The sequence below is a fragment of the Cygnus atratus genome, chromosome 2 (genome assembly GCF_013377495.2).
Source record: "Cygnus atratus isolate AKBS03 ecotype Queensland, Australia chromosome 2, CAtr_DNAZoo_HiC_assembly, whole genome shotgun sequence".
NCBI lineage: Eukaryota > Metazoa > Chordata > Aves > Anseriformes > Anatidae > Cygnus > Cygnus atratus.
Window position 1 is genome coordinate 34,789,247 of NC_066363.1, and position 18,306 is coordinate 34,807,552.

Consider the following 18,306-nt stretch of genomic DNA (forward strand, 5'->3'; position numbering starts at 1 on the left):
GAGAGTTGCAAAACATATGGAATTTCTGGTCATGGGGTAACTGATTTTAAAAACCGGTGAGTGAGTTCTTTCCCTCTTCATCACTCCCCCAGTAGGATTTGAATTTGTAAGGAAAAAGAAAAACTCGTCTCCAAATTTGATACATCCAAATATAAGGAAAATTATCCAACAGCCTACTTGAGGCCACGCTGCAGAAAGATAAGAAAAAAACAACAAAACAACTACAGCAGTAAAATCCCCAGGTATTATTACAGACAGACAACCACAGCCATCCGGCACCACCACTAGCCTCCCTCGCCTTGTCTTCAATATATCTCCCAATCACAATGGGTGAAATAAAAATAAATACACATTTTGGCAAGGACTTATTTAAAAGAAAGCCAAACCAAAGATTCATGACTATTTCAGACACAGATGTGCATACTTCTACGGCTATACGGCAAAGATACAATATGTACAACAAAATTCTTCAGGCGTAGCAGTCTGCTGTAGAAAAATCCCTCACTTTTATCTACATTTTCATTTATTTGTTTACTTAAACAGAATGACAAGTAAGCCAGTCTATTCATTAATACCTTTTCTAAACTACAACACTACCAGACGATAAATCCTGAGTTTAACCAGTGTCGATTTAAAAGTCTTCAGCAGTCTTTAAAAGTCTTCTCCTTTGAAAACGCATTATTTGAAGCAAATTACTGTCTCATTGTTATTTAATCTGTGGCAGCCAGAGCTTTTGCTTATTTTACAGCCTGTTGCCTCTCCCATTAAAAGAGCAGAACGGAAGGAGGCAGGAGAGTGTGCATCCTCCGTTTCCCAGAAGACAGGTGGATGCTGTCACCCCTAGATGATGACAAAATATTAGAAATACCAGAATTCTGGTTACTAGAGACAGCCTGGAAGATTAACAAAAATAATCTTGTCAAAATGTTTTTTAACCTTGAAGTTTTATTTCTGAAGTTATGATTACACTGGCTGGTGGCAGTATACTAAGTTGAGAAAGCAAATTAAAGCAGCATATGCTTAATAGAAATGTTTCAAAGGGACTCTAACCATGAGATTAGGAAGAGCTGTTAACAACCCACACGGAATCAAAAGTGCTCCGGAAAGTTAACGTGAATTTTTATATGACAGCATCTACTTCAGGTAGCATATGCTGCCTAGTCTTAAGTGCTGGACATTGCTCACTGAAAAGGGGGGAAGGCAAATGGGAACTGAAGAAACTGCTAATTCTTCACGTAATAAATTAATGAAATATCACCAAACTGTGCAAGGGGATCAGATCCACAACTTTTATACTTCCAAAGGACAACCAGAAACAAAATGGTACAATATCACTGTACGTTTCTGGTTCAGTAAAGTAGTTCTAGGCATATTGCACATTTTAAATTTAATTTTTAAAATTACTTTTTCAGTGTTCACCCAATTTCCATACCAGTGCAACTTACCACAGGACGTACACAGAATATTACCTTAGTCATCATTCCAAGAGTAAGAAACATTTAAAGTTAAGAACTCTAATTAGACATACATACACACGCTCTCTTTATGGGTAGAGAGCAACAATACTGTTACAGTCTGCCCTGTTACATCCCCACTTTGTTAGAACATGCTAAATTTAGTCATAAGTTTACTAGCTATGCAAATCATTACATGCATAGAAAACGTACAGATTTATACTCGCGTAACAAAGCAAATCCACTGAACATGGCAAGACACCAAAATATATTATAGGCAAAGCTACAAGCTAATTTGCCTTGGGGTACCTTTTACCTTGTTGAACATGTTTGTTGTTTAGATCATTTTGTCCAATCACAACAACAAGAAAATCAGCAGGTAGGGAACGGCACATCATTACATGTTAAAAACTGCATTATCAAACAATTTCAACCTTTAGAGGCAAAGAGTTGCTGCCAGATAAAACCTGGAGTTAAAACCGCATGCAAGAGGACAGTGCACTTTTGAAGTCCTTCTTATCCTTATGAGGATAAATTCTTTTATGTCCCTCAATCAAGCATACTAAGTTTTTTCACTGTAAACAGAGTAAGCACTGCTGCCTCTTGACTATTACTGTAGTTGACAGCACCACTTTTTAGCAAACATGACATAAGAGCCCAAAAGAACTAAAATTATTTCATTTTGTAGCACTTGACAGCTTGCTAGCTGTTCAAAACACTTCTAGACTTACTGTACTACAGAAAGGCAATTTTCTAGTATCAACATTTTCATTAATTGTTCAGTATTACGCTTTTAAAGTAGAATAATAATTTAAATTTCTTTGTTTTTTTTCTGAAACAAGTCTGCTATTTGAAATAAACCGCTACTTGTACAACACTCAATCAGACTTGTAGACAGTTGTCAAAATGTTCAGATATTAGTTAATACTGAGAGAAAAAAATAAATCATGGGGATAAACATATGCTTGAACGAAACCTAGGAAAAAAAAAAGTACTTTTTTAAGGTAAGGTATCATACAAAATCTACACTTAGATCAAGAACTTTTCTTCAAGAGTTCACCATCCTCCGAAAATACAGCAGCAGTGCTGTTGCAGACTTCATGGTCTACGTACACTGGAAAAACAAGGCTTGTGGGCGAGCTCTTACAAGTGACACTAATAGACCTTGGGCAGGGAATGGAAAGAGAATCTTTCAGCTTTAAATCCTCTCCTGGATCTGAAACATAAGACAGACTTCAAAGGAAAGTGAAAAATAACATGCAAATAATCTCTTAGAATCATTATATGTATTATAATATGCCTGTGTGTACACACACACCGAGTGTATGTCAGTGCATACACCTCTGCCAGCACCAAGCACTTGCCATCCAGTCTCCTTACCTTAGGCAAGAGAGACAGAGAGAGGACCCTTCCCATCAGGTCACTCCCCACCAAAAGAGATTTTCCCCACTCTAACCCCCAAACAAGTTAGCCCTCCTCCCTCTCTGTACTTGTGCACCCCATGCAGCTGTTTGCTTGGGAACTGCTTCAAGCATAGCCAGGTTGGGAGCTCACTCTAGGCAGAAGTACCCAGGTCTCTCCTGGGAAATAAGGAGGCACAAAAAGTTACCTGGACAAAAAGAAATGCCTGTGAAAGTTACAGTAAAACAGGCAGCCACACTAAAAAGCTTTAAGAGGTTTTCAAAGTCATTTTATATGGTATTACTCCGATGCACTCTATTGTGCCTGCAAAGTTACCAGCCAGCATGTTTTACTCCCTACCAGATAAGATCTTGTCTGATTTTCTGCCAGAATTGGAATGTTCTTTCAACATAACTTCAGCCGACAGGAGAATATATTTTCCTTCTCAAAGTTCTTGCTACGGTTTTACAACCAAAAAGCAAGCAGACATAGCAGACACTTTCCTTTATAAGTGTGTGGCACATTGAGTCAATATGTTTGATGAACTCATTAAAAAATATTGCAAACGTTATATTTCCATAAATACATTTCTGGGTATTAATAACTGCTAATAATTATTCTTGGTGAGGTTTCAGCTTTTTTCATCCCTCATATATGCAAGACTATGACAAAACAAGTCTACAACAGATTACATGCTTGGACCAATGTGATAAACAAAACAAGATTAAAGCACATTACTGCAGAAGTATGCTGGTTGTCAACTTTTCACCATGAGCTTTAAATAAATAAATACATATATACTGTTAACATTTTACAGAATCTTTAAAGTAATCTATTTGTCCTTGAAAAGTACCTACTTTAATAACCTATTTTTTCTGTTTAGTGTGGGAAGCTTCTTCAAACCTAAAGGAACAATGTGATTTTCATTTCTTCCTCAAATACCTACTGCTACAAGAACATGCCTTCTGAATTAAAGTGAGGGTATGACCTTTTCCCAAAAGCAGATGGGAGCATTTAAACTAGCAGTGGGGCAACGAGCAAGGGAGTCACTAGAAGCCAAAACTGTACCTCACCCACTGCAACACATGCCAGGATCGAAGATTCAGTCCCATGTCCCATTACAATATTACTGAAGGAGTCCACCAAGAACAGCAACTCTCCCTCCCATGCAATCAGTCTGTGTACAAAACCTTTGCTGTTGCACAACTGAAATGCAAGGGACCTTGGTCATATATAATGATTGCTCTTCGTAAGTCAAAGAATAAACTTCTTCAAGTTCTTTCCTGAACTGTGACAAATCTTTTGCCTCCTGATGCATTATTTTTATTCTTCAACCAGTAGATGAATAAGCAACTTGTCACGAGTTTACAAAAAGAAAGACAGGAAAAAGTTAGCATCTCTCTAAAAAAAAAAAAAAAGATATAATCCTGGTGGAAGCATATGTTCTAACATATCTCTGAGGCAGAGACAGATATCTATCAGAGAGGGAAGTTTTCATGGCTTCTGCAAGCACAGAACTGATTTACATCAAAAGGACTGACTTTGCTGATGACCTCCAGATAAAAACGGAATGTCTCTGCTCAGTGATGGTGTGATGAAAACATTTTCAGAGAAAATTGGTGAGAGTATGGACTGTCCATATCACTTCCGGGGGGGGGGGGGGGGGGGGGGGGGAAAGTTGAACCTCACTTCATGAAACCGTCCCAGAAGTGCCAATAAAAACATAATTTGTTCTTGATCTTAAAACACAAGGGAACCAACCTGATTTCCTTTGGAATGACAAGACACAGCAGTTGCTACTTTTCTCTGCATAAAAACATACGGAATCACTACTTTGAGTAACAGGAGACAAGATTCATGATTTCTCATACGTTACCTTTGTCAATGCTAATCACCTATTTCAAGCACTTCTGTTCACAGTCTCTCACAAGATAGGCTGTAGGAACTATTAGAAATATCTGAATTTCACAGCTGAGGCATGCTGCATCCCTTCTGCAAGAGGAACATGCTGCATCCATGATACCACACGATCATGGAGTTCACAACTGCCTACTGCTTCAGGCCCAATATCAGTCTGACACACGGTTGGCATTTACAAACGGCAACCTGCCCTAAAAGAAGCATTTAAGCTATTACTACTTTACAATGCTGTATTAATGAAATTGGACTGTACATTTGATCCACCTGTTCATAATTTCAAACATTTAATTTCTACTGAACGAATTCTAAAGCTTACATTATTCTGGAATCATACTAAATCAGCAGTCCAGTTGTTTCAAACTGCTCCCCTGTCTAATAGGGTATTATCTCTGTTTAAAATCAAAGTGACTATCATTAAAACAAAAACTACAAGCTATGCTGTTATGAAATAAGGTCATCTTGCTCCTTCATTCTCCCTTGCATAGATGCCATACAGGATGCTCAGATATATAGTCTAATTTAGTCTTAAACAATACAAAGTTAATATGTTCCAGTAGCAACTACTGAGACAGTAGAGTAACAAATACATCTTTTCTCCCCTTCTCCACCTTTTCTTTGTTCCTTTCTTTTTGTCCAGAAACTTCTATCTATGCTACTATCAATTGAACAAGTTAATGACAGTATTCATAACTAAATCCACAAGTAAGGACTTTGGCATTCATCTGAGACAAATAACTTGAACTTACAGGCACCAGCTTGTGCACAAAGAAGAGTTAAGGTTGTGCACATTGGTTATTTTTGCATTTAGAAGCACATGCACGCTAAGATTTGACCTCATTTTCTTTCAAAGTAAGCAGCAAATGACATATTTTAGCACAGAATTCATAGTCCTGTACAAGTTTCTCATATAAGACAGTAAACAGCAGACTGTTGAACTGCCACTGTTAATAACATTTCTGTCAATATTGAGCTTACAAAATAAATATTGTGAAAAGTATTTAATTTTACTATGTTAGTGCTCCAAGTGAGAGAAGAACAAAAATCAACGTACATGATATTTGTACTAAAGAACTAAGCTTGGAATTTTAGTTTGGCAAAAGCAAGGAAACCTAAAAAAATAGCAATGAATACACAGGAGTTGCATGAAGTTTCTCAAATAAAATTTAAAAAGATTGCAAAATGAGGATCGCTTCCTTCACTATATTTTTGTGTGTTTAAGTGAGCAGTAACGAATCCTTCTAAAGTCTCAATAACTTATGGAAACTGCTTCTGTAACAGCCATAGATTCATTTCAACTTTGTAAAATGAATTTAATTCACTTTAAGGTGAATTCACTTTGAACATCAAGTACTCTTTTTTTTTTTTTTTTTTTTTTTGAAAGATGGGGCTTTTCAGTGAAATTACACTGGGTATTAACATGAGACAATGTATATTAAGAAAGGGGATTATGAAGTATTAATGGATTCCCAGAACCTACCCAAACAGGATAGTACTACGTCAATATGAAAACTAAAATACTATTGTTAAGAAAAGTGATAGCTCTCATGGCAGCATTCTGCCACAGCAGACACAAAGAATTTCCTTTCTATAATCTTTCAAATTCTGATAGTTTTGTATCCCTGTAAATCTACCACCCGTCCTTTAGGAACTATCAAAATTGCCTTTCAGAGAACATTCTCGCACTAGAAGTTAAAGATTAAGATAAGCAAAATGAAGGTTTCCTGCCCTGACTTTGTCACAGGTTTCCTGCACAACTCCATAGAAAGCCATTAACATACCTGTTCCTCAGGAACCCCTTCCAAAAATTAAACAGCCACATGCTGCACATTGTGAGCAGGGCTATATTCATTTCTGCCAAGTACACAAAGCTTACAGGTTGTTAGACAACCACAAAACATTACTTTGCTACTTAAATAAAAGCACACCAACATCATCAGCTAACTATTTCATAATAGTGTTTGATAAACTCTCCTATATGCACAGGCAAAAGATCCTAGAGCAACCTGGCACCTCCCAGAAAGAGCACATAGTAGCAACGTAGCAGTACCTACCAAAACAAATAAACCAGGTAGGAGTATTTTCCACTCCTCTCACTCCTTGTTGGCTTCTAGCTTGTAGAAACTGGAAATGCACAGGGCTGTTAATGTGATTAGCAGCAGCCACATCTAGCAAAGAGTCAGCCCCTGTGCCTGCTACATACTTCAGTTTCCATGACTCATCTCCAACTTTCCACTGCAACACAAGTCCTCCTGAGCTACATACAGTTAACAATATCTTGCACATGCTCACAACAGAAATGGGGAGAGATTGACCCTAAAAGAATTCACCAAGCAATGTCACTACCCTAAAAGACAAGTTGTTAATCGAAAGTACTCAATGCCCCCTGAATACATGCTATCAGAAGAAGGTGAAATGCCATAAGTGCCATGCCCAGCAATATGACTTTGAACAGATTTCTTTCCCAATCCTAAATCTCACAATTAGTGAGCACACAGGCAAAAAAAACTCACATCAACTAAGAACACGATTTTTTGTTGTTGTTTTGTTTAAGTAACACTAGTAACATAATCTCCCCTTGCCAAAGTCCCAGCTTTGGCCATTTCTATGGAGAGCATTTCAGAAAGACGTACAAACCTCAAAGAAAATAACTGCACAACAGGTAGGAGAGTCTCTTCCTGACCTGGTAAGTTTCCAGTGGAAACCTCAAAGCCTAAGATTAAAGAAAACCCCAAAAATCACAGAATGGTTTAGGTTGGAAACGGTCCTTTTTTTCGACTCCAGTCCTCTCTCAAAAGAGAGGCAGCTTTGAGGTATTTTCAAGCAATTGCCCTCATTACAGCAGAATATAAGGTTACATTATCACAGCCCCTGGTTTACCTCTCATTTCCTTCCTACGTCCTTCAATTCTTCTTCTAGACATAATTAAACACAATTTATTATCCAAAAAGGAAATGGAAGTGCTGCCTCTATACCAGCAGTGCTACAGTCCTCTTCCCTTGTATAAGGATGGGGTGATTCTTCATAGTAAGAAGCTGAAATAGACTCTATTCTCTATACCCTGAAATTTAACTTCTACTTTCCTATTCAAAGAGGGCTACACATCCATAATACAAGTAAGAGTGACTTACAGTGAATGGGCAGTCTCTCAGTGCTGACCATGAAGAATCCAAATCTCCTCTCCCTTTTAGAGCACTGGAAGTCTGAGCAATTCCATCAGGCAAAACCTGGCAAGCTCACATGAGTCTGCTGCTGGATCTGAAAACAAACAAACAAAAAAAATCAGGTGAAAAATAAAACTTATCCGTCCGTACCTGGGAAGCATGAGAGAGATACAAAATATGATCTACAAATATCTTGAAATTTTTGTTGCTGTTGTTAACTAAAATCTTTCCCTAAAATACAGCATCTATGACTACATCCTCCTCTCCTGAAGGGTATGTGTGTGTATGTGTATATATATATATATATATATATATATATATATATATATTAGAAGTTCAGGTTAGCAAAATTCTCCTATATAAAAAAGCAACTAAATTTTAGGCTACTAACATACTAACAGACTAATACATTTTGTAACAGAAAACTTTCTTGCCCAAAGGATCCAGGATTCTGCACAACAGATGTGACTCTACTTAGGGGGTAGGGAAACCCACTCTCACACATCTTGTCAGCATAAAAAAGAAGGAAGAGCCCTACATGGGAAGAGTTGCCAGGGGGTACTACTGTCTTTGACAAACTCTCATCATTATTCATCTGTTGCTTTGTAGCAACCAACATGCAGTTTTAACATTTATTCAAACGCTTTTTTTTTTCTAAAGACAATCCAACTTTGCAGTTTTAGCAGCCTGTACAATATCTCTGGACAATCTGAACACCACCAATTTGTGCTAAAAAGGATTGATATTTTCACCTATTTCTATATTCGTAGACTGTATGATTCTATGATTATTAAATTTGAATTTCTGTTGAACCAAGCCAGTTCCCATATCGATGACAATCTTCCCAGAACTCTATAATCACCACAAGGCAAACCAGTATCTGGGTACCACATATCATTTTTTGTTTATAAAATCTGGCCCATCGTTAAGCTTCTCCCAGTACTCTGAGGCCTTCCTGATCTTTCTTCAATATCAACATGAAAGAACAGAATTCCTCAAATTATTTGTACCCTTGATTAAAAACTGTTATCTACTATGTAGATTTGAAAAAATATAAATATACATATATGCGTGTGTGTGTGTATATATATGTATATATATATATAGCTTTAGCAGTTATAACTTTTTTCTTAGTCATTATTTCTACATGCTGTGGATAAACCATACAGCTTCTTTTCAGTAACGCAACTAAATTATTCTGCATTTGTTTAGTTATTGGCATTACAGCCTTTATTTAGTATTATTGTTAAAATATTGGCATGTTTTCCAGGGAATTAAAAAAAAAAATCCTTTTCCCTGTTTTCAACCTGCTGAGTTTTGAGTAATACTTTTGCCTTCTCTTACCAATTGTCTATATTTAATAACTCCTAATTTCACGTTTATACTTAGTTCCTTGTTTCTTCTATTTGTTACATTCCTGAAAATGCCACCACCCCCAGCTGGTTTGGGATCTAAACATCTGTGATCTAATTTTAGGATTCGATCTTTTAACGTATGAGCTTGTTTATTTTTATAATAATCAAGATGTTAAGGTTGGAAATTGTTAAAGGCAGGTTAAAAAAAAAACTTGATGTGTTAACTTTAGATTAATATAAAATATCAAAGTTCTTTCATTTGTTCTGCCTTTTAAGTTTAAAGACCTAAAATAGTTACTAATGCAACAGCCCATTGACATTTTTAGCCTGTAGGAGCCTGTAGTGGGCAGAGGCAGCTGAAATAATAACATATTTGAGTGATGAACCAGCTTTATGATTTTATTAGTCAGACTTTTCCAAATCTATGGCTGGCACTTTTCCCAGTATCTCAAAAATTAAGCTGTTCTACATTTAAAACTACCCACTAATCACGCATTAAAAACTTCTCATGGTTAAGGCAACAGAATAACCTTATGATAAGCTTCTAAAAAAAAAAAAAAAACAGAAAAAAAAAACAACTAACTTTGAAAAATAGTGCCTTTAATTCTTTGTGTTGTTTGTATGAAGAAAGTAAAAGAGAGAGGGGAAAAAAGTAATCTGATATTGGTTAGTTTGAGAAAGCTACATTATTTATCAGGAATATATTACGTATCACACTGAAATGGCAAGTGCCCTACAGGAGAGTGACACTCAGTTGCCCCATTAAAGCCAATGGGTGCCTTTGTTCTTCCAGTCTTTCTATATTTTTTGAATATATAATAAGTCCTCCTACCCCAGGATGAAATTTTTCCTGCAACTCGCTAGTCCAAAAAGAGGAGCTTGCAGGGAGCGTGTACCCATGTTCCCTACTGCTCCCCAGCCTCACTGTGCTACATACAGCGATCTAATTCAGTAACAGGCAGAGGGATGCAGTGGCAAACTCTGGGACACGACCAACATAGGCACAGTTCCAGGGTTTTGGTGGTGGGGCTACTCTCACTTTTATTAAAAGAACAAAAAAACACAACAAAACAACAACAAAAACACAGAACAAAGCCCTCGTGAGAAATTAAAAGAGCAAGCAATTTGGACTCTTTTTTTCCCCCTTTTATTTATTTATTTATTTAGGGAAAAAGTGGAGTATACCACAAAATAAACATCTCTGCTCTCAGGAAATACAGATCAGATTCTAAATCTGAAAGACAAAAACAGTAGCTCTTTGGTCATACGGATATCTGTATAGCTCAACACAGCTCATGAAGTCAGTCCTCTTCACAACTTACCTATAAAATGGGCCAACAGGTAGAAATTTATTTTTTACCAAAAAAAAAAGTTTCTGAATATTTTGCAAGGCAGGTAAGCACACTTCCTAATCATCTGGGAAATCCAGACCAGATTAAATACAACACTTGACAGCCTGTTGATTGATCTACAGTTTTCTTAATTTTTTTTTGTACTTCTGAAAAAAAATAATCCCCACTTGTGCAGATGCAATATGTAGAACTTCTCGCTGTCACATCCACAGACATTAGGAAAACTACAGCGTGGTACATTGGAATAGAACAACAAACTTAACTCTCAGTGGGTGACTACGGCTCATGTGAGCATCATAGAGGGATGCTCATTTAAAGCAGAACAGAGGAAATTAATTATCAGGAATATCAAGGAAAAAAAAATGCAATACTTGACCTTTTCACAACTCCACAATTCATTAAGCTGTTTTGCACTGTACCATTCCTAAAGAAGCGCCATATTTCTAAGTATGTCTGGAAGAGCTGCAACAAGCTAAGAGCTGATCTGGCGACAAGATGTGACTGGGTACAGGTCTGCAGCAGGCAGAACCAGGCCCTTCAGGAGTAACCAGCCAATTCTCTCCCGTCTCCAAGTTTGCCATTTGTTTCTGCTGCAACTCCTAGTAAAACCAGTAGCAACACGACCAGAGAGTGGAATGAGATTGGGAAATTAGTCCAGCTCATAACTCAAGCAGGAAAGAAGCCAGACTTTTAGCCACACTGTTAGCTGAACCAGTTCGCTGCAGGAATGCTTGTGCCAAAATCTAGGCAATAAAAAGAACAAACCAAGCAGCTGCAGACAGGACCCATAGAGCACAACTACCCCTTTTTTGGAAGCGGTGCAGAATTATGTTGGTTTGCACTGAAATTGGAGCTAGGAACAAAGCACCAGTAAGAAAGCAAGCATCTTGCCAGATTTATTCGGCAATAGACTTGCCTTCAAAAATTCAGTTTGATGTATGTGAGCAAAAGCTGTCAGTAATGCCAAGTCTGACTGAAACCAAACATTAAAATCTTATAGTTTGCATGATGGATAAGCTAGTTACAAATGTCATCATGCAGTGCTAGCTTTAATTGCTCTGAGCTAAATATGACTTTCAGAATCTAATAGCTCCCCGCAGCTTTTCTGTCTTTCAAGAGAAAAAATTTCCAGTTCGAAAAAGCTGATAGGCGCACAGTCGTGTATCACAACTGAGAAACAGGAAGCAAACCTTAACGATGATTAAGTTTTAAGAGTTTCAAACACCTGTAGAGAAGGACTGGTTTCAACAGGCTACCGTTTGCTTTGCTCTTCCACCGCTCTGCTTCCATTTACGTACCGTACCTGCTCCTTTTTGGACTCTGCCATTTCTTCACTGTATTAGCAGACTGTGCTGAGTCTCACTTGCCCAATATTTCCAGCCAAAATACTGCCTTCACCAGCAAGCTGCCCTGGCACCACCTCGCTTCTTCGTGCACTGCCGACGTGAGCACCCCAGGGGAGGAAGAGGAGGGTGAGTCTCCTGCACTCGCACGCAGCCTGACCCTTACCTGTATTGCTGCCGTGTATTGCGTGACACACGAGGGAGTCCAAAATCTGCTATAGCTGCAGAGACTGCACCGCCCCAATAAAGGCGTGAAACAAGTTCTCTTCTGCCTTCTTACACCGAAGAAGGATTTTGAAAGACGTAACTGCGAAAGTTTTACATAGCAAGGCTTCACTTTCCCTCTCTGAGCTGATAAAGGGTTACAGGCTGAAAATTTGGCTGACACCTAGAAATATGTTCTACAGATTCTGCATTTTTGTTAACCTCCATTTTACAGGTCATTATGCAATTGCAGTTCCCCCGCTATTCTTCAAATTCAAGAAGCGGGGAGCCACTGCTGCAGTGACAGTCTTTCCACTGACCGCACACCCCTCCCATCACCTGCTTGTACCCCCTCCTCTTCACCTTTTCTCTCTAGTTTTATCCAACCTCTGCTCTTTTTACTGAGCTGAACTCAGCTTCTTCAAAAAAAAAAAAATATATATATATATATTTTTAAGATTTCCGGTCGTCTTCATCCCTTTTGTCTGTGGTGAGTGGGGACAAAAATAGTATTGTTACTTATAGAAAAAAAAAAGTATTCATCAGACCACACGAATTACTGAGTGCAGCATTAGAGCTGAAAAGATGGGCTAGCTAAAACCCCAGCTTTGCCTGTGTTACCGAGCTGTGCACATGCTGTAGGAGCACCAGCTGGAGGGCTGCCAGGAAATACCTACTACACTGAACAAGTCCAAGTCTAGCATCCCACAAGTTTTCCTGCCTACCATTTCTGAGCGGAGGACACAGAACAGGAGAAGGGAAGAACAACTCTCTGCTGTCAAGGCAGCCAAGGACAGACTTCATTTCTCCATCTCTAAATTGTAGTTTAAATTGCAGTGTCACCACTCGTTGCCACTGAGATTTTTCTTTCCGAAGTAACAGACTAAAATGTGGATAAATGATGTCAAAAATAGGAACAAATGCTCTAGAGGCTTTGTGTAACAGACCTTCTGTCACTCTTACAGAAGGCATTTTTGTTTTAAAACCCTGCCAATCACAACAGCCTATTCAGTACAGCTGAATATTTCAAAAGACCAAGCAAACATCATGCACCTATGGTGGACAAACACACCCTAAATGCTCTGTGGTAACTGGTGTGACCCAGAAGTCCTCAGCACAGTTGGTGCCCCAGCCTCGTAGTATCCCACCCTCTCCCTGCATTTAAATCCATTGCATAAGGTGCAGCAAGAAGAGATGCACCGCACGCTGCCTTTAAAAAAGGTCGAGAGGCAAAAATGCACAAGGGAAAGAATTGGAAGCATGGTGGACATCAGCCAAAGCAAACGCAGGATTAGTCTGGGAAAGGAAACATGCAACTGCGATAACCTGATGTGACTGTCCAGTAAATCTGGATCTGAAGATTAGCAGGAGAGAAAAGATGCTAGAAAAAGGTGATTTGTTTTCTTGCTATTGGTAATACTGGAGAGATTTTACTCTCCTCCCCAAAATTAGAACACTTATGTAAGTATAACCCCTTCTTCTTTTCCTCTTAGCCTCACACGCACACAAAACCCCCCCCCACACACACAAAAAAAGAGTACCTTCAGCCTCAGGTCAGGACAGCTGAAGCCTAAATATTTACAAAATTTCCATGGAAAAAAGTAATTAATTAAAAACCAATTATGTTAAAACAACAGGATCCATGAGAATAAATTTCTTCCATCCTCCAGAAGCTGTAATCCACTCAAAGAACATTTATTCAAAGACTTTTTCCTGGGGGAAGAGGCAACCAGAAAAGCATGTGGCCAACTACATCTCTACACATTCCAAAATTTACTTATTTACCAGATTCTTTTCTTTTCTCTGCATTTGGTGACCTGCAAGATTGCCTCATTCAGCTGTAACAATAGCTGCTGAAAAACACTGGCAACAGCTGCTACTATGTATGTGACATTAAGAGGAAAGAAATAAATATACATACATACACTCGCTTAAATGTGACTGATATATATGCGCTTTCTCCCATAGATATATCTATGTATAATCTGTCTATAGATAGATAATGCACTTCAATGTGATTTCAGATAGACAGATGGATACGTATCTTATCCCATTTAAGTGAATGCTTCCACCGCCAGATCAAGTAATTCACACATGCAAGCCTTTCTCCCTCCTCCCTGCACTTTAGGTGTTCCCCTGCTGATTTGAAGCTTATTTTTCCTGGGTGTTCAAGGTTTCTTAAATTACACTTAGAGAACAGAACAGTGAGGGAAAAATAAAGAAAAATGAGGATTATTTATGTAGCGAGACTTCAAACAATTGATCCAGCTATATCTCAAGGGATTTAATAAAGAGACAGAATAAATAACGAAGAGAGAGAAAGTTGGGTGAAACACCAGAGTATTCAGAGCTACTTGTGGAAAAAGGAATTTCCTGCTTATGGACTGTTCATGAGACAAAGACACTGACCCTCTAGCACAGGTGACGTACCCAAGAAGGGATTTACAGATAAGAGTGAGAAGTGAGAGTTGTTGCGTGGGTGCCCAGTCTTGACATCTAACTTCACTGCACCAGCAGAGAAAAATGAGGATGTGGCCATGAAGGATTCTTCTCTCTGACAGTTTCACAAAAGACTAAGTCCTAACATGGATGTGAGCAGGGGTCAGAAAGATAAGTAGTCTGTCCAGTTAAACTTACATGACCGCATGAAGTGTTTTGAAGTATCAGTGCATTCATTCAAAATCAGTAAAACAAAAGGAGAAAAATGAAAAGAAAAAAGCTTGTTCTACAAAACTGAGTAACTTGAAGTAGTTATTAAATATAAGGCTAAATATAACAGGGACAACAGAGGCTTGGTGGCTAAAGCACATATGTGCTTTTCGTAAAGCCCGTGCTATTCAGAAGTCAGAAGCAGATGTTGGGGTGATGCATATTGACACAAATTAAAACTGTGATAGATTAAAATATATAGACACACACACACTATACACATATATAGTGTATATATATATGCATATATATGAGTATATATATACAAAAAACACTGCAAAGTAAGAACAGAATCTGTTTGGGTCCAAAAAAGCACTTAAAGAAGGACTGCCCTGTTCAGAGTGCTGTGAGTCTGCAATAGATTCACAAAATCCAGCCTCGGTACAGATTTTATTAGAATGAAAAAATATTAGAGAAGTGTGCATTACAAGAGATTAACTTCTCCAACAAGTGAATAATAAGCAAAAGGATTTAGCTGAAGTCAGGTGGGCTGAGGAATTCAGATTCTCCGAATCAGAAATGCTGAGCTGCTGCTTCGTTTAAGGTGTAGAAATGTATCTGGAAGTTACTCGTGGGGTGTAGCATACAGAAGATAGCATACAGAAGACAACTCGTGAGATGAAAGAGGCCTAAGTAGATAAATAGCTTCTCCAACCCTCCCGAAAGGCAGGGAAGGAATTGATTAAAGAAATTGCACCTCATATGTTAAAGTGTGGGAATAAAGTTAAAACATTCCAAAAAATGGACTTTAAAAAAATATTTAAAATTAAGTTCTTCAACAACACATCAAAACTAAGCAAAGAAGGAACCTGGTGGTGACTACTGCCTAGTAGAGAAACAAAGACAGGATGCCTACTACAAAACAGGCCTGGAAATTATGACATGGAATCAGAACTAAAAGCTTTCTTGAGCACGAATTGAGGAAACCAGGCAACGCTGTTACAGATCTCTGAAAGAAAAGGCAGAGGAAATTGTACACAGTTGCAAATAAAACTTTCATGCATCCTCAGGTTACCTGTTTACCTCACCTTACCTTATCTACACATTTAAAAAGAAACAATATATACTTTTTAAGCAGACCAGCAAAAACAAACAAACAAAAAACCCCAAACAACAACAACCCCCCCGACACGCACACACAGTAGGAGGTAAGTTATGATAGGAGAGCAAACAGGACACTTATCTTCAGAGTTAGGGAGCAGAGAAAAGAAATCAGGCCAGCTACAATCAGTAACATGCAAGATCTCAGATCAAGTCAAAGAATCATACAGAAATATCAAAGTCAATGGTATATGATGAATTTTTTAAAAAAATTAAAAGTGAGTGAAATATGCAGATATCATCTAGACCTGACAACTGCATACAACATACTAATCAAGCTGGAAATGATTGTATTTAACAGCAGCATTGCAAAGTAACTAAGCAGCTGGTCAGAGAACGTAATTAGAAAATACCAGGCTGGACAGAGATCACCAGAAGAGGTTACTAAGAATTATCTTGGGGCTCTATTCACTAGTCCTGCTACTAGTGGCAAAGGAATTGAAGCGTCTACCGAAATTCCCTGCTGACAAAAAGCACAGAGGCACCTCTGATGCACCAAGTGACCAAAACACAAGGTGAAGGAACCACACGAACAGAAGCAGTGAGACAAAGCGCAGCTCTCAAGTCCCAGAGGCAAGGCCAGCAATCCAAGGAGCAGGATGAGCACAAATTCTGCTGGGAGCAGCTGGGAGCAACCAAGGAAGGGAAGGTACCTGCCTGTTTGAGCTGATTGCAGATTCACTAAATCACCAGTTTGATGAAGGCTTGAAAATAAAGAGCTATTCTTTGACATGAAGTAAGGCATTTTCTACAGAGATAATACAGAGACGCATTAAAAAAAATAAAAATCTTTGTGCAAGGCAGTGCTAGCACTCAGGAAGCCCAAAATAGCACATAAGACATACGAGAGATAAATGTACTCTTCTGCAAGGGAGATGGACAACAGAATATCCTCCTGAAGTGAATATTGGAGCGTATGTAGTCAATCACTAGATTCTCTGCATCTCTTCAAGTAGAAATGAAAGATGACAGGGGAAATGGAGAGCGTTCCTATGAGAGCTGAAAGAGAAGTTAAGCAGTTTAGCTTAGCAAAACAAAGGTGCAGAGGGAATACAGGTGCCCTTATAAATGGTGAGAGAAAACACTAATTTTAGCTAGATGCACAGACTGGGTGTGAATGCATTTATCCAGAATCCTGGAATAGCATTTTAGTCAAAGCAACGAAGTTCTGAAATACTCTGTTAATGGGACAACTAGGTCAAAGCTCCAACTATTTTTAAGAGGATGCTTTGTCAGATTACAAAAGGGATTATACAAAAGTATTGACTGCAACAGAAATACCAAAGATGAGTATCCAGGGCCTCTCTTCCACTCATATGAAGTGCCAGTACAGCCGCTTTCAGTAAGAATACCATTATATACTACTTAAAAATCTACTGGTGATTTAACCTGGTCTGCCAAGTGACCTTGATGTAATATTTTTAGAATTTCCCTTACTAAAAATGAATTACCTCAGCTTTACTCATGCACCTGTATTTTTTCTGTATGATCTTCTTTTATTATTTATCATGGTGTGTGTGGTGGTTTTTTTTTGTTTGCTTGTTTGTTTCTTATGGAATATTAATTTCAAAAAGTGGCAGATCAAGGAAATAACACTTTTTAGAATCTATGTTTAGGCTACTGAGCATATGTGGCTTTTACTATATTAATTTTGACAATGAGATTTGTTGATATTTTCTTCTTAATTTGATGAAATTTTCGAAGATGAAAATATTTTGCATGTTCTTGACTTCCTGAAGATGAGTACTGCAGAGCTCTGGAACCCTGATACACAAAAACAAGCATTTTGGAATCTCAGTGCAGGGATCAGAACAGCTTTCTTCAACTCCCAAAACAAAGCAATAAGAGTTATTACAATGAAAATTTTAACTTCATTATGTAGTACATAAACCTTTTCATTTAATTGAATTCTTTAAATTTACACTATCTATATTAAATGAATACATAGTTCTTTCTTCCTTACTGTACAAGCTACTTGGCTCACATTACAAACAGTGCAAGGCAAAACAGCACATATAAGTTTTACTTTTGGGAAACTGCCCAAATTCTTTCATCCCATTCTTAACAAGTAGTCCAACATACTTCTCACCATACAAACATGACAATTCTTCATCATATTTCCTTACAATTAGTCCATGCTATCGGAACTATGACAAGAGAGAAATCTGGCAGGCAATTACTATTATTATTTTTATTTTTTTTAAAAAAAGGAAGTCTCTCCTATGCTTCAGCTTGTAAACCTTAACAATGCAACCTGTAAACCCAGACTGCTCTAAAATAATTTTCCACATTTCCCCTAAGTCTAT

The 18,306-nt window shown here is 38.0% G+C and overlaps 1 protein-coding gene across 7 annotated transcripts in view; it reads right to left on the reverse strand.

Moving 5' to 3' along the window:
• OSBPL3 (oxysterol binding protein like 3) overlaps nt 1–18,306 on the reverse strand; it is a 91,274-nt gene that overhangs the window by 64,169 nt on the left and 8,799 nt on the right. For all 7 annotated transcript variants that reach the window (XM_035556413.2, XM_035556410.2, XM_050709256.1 and 4 more), the window contains one exon: nt 7,904–8,030. The gene's annotated coding sequence lies outside the window, so the exon portion shown is untranslated. The remainder of the gene's footprint in view (nt 1–7,903; nt 8,031–18,306) is intronic.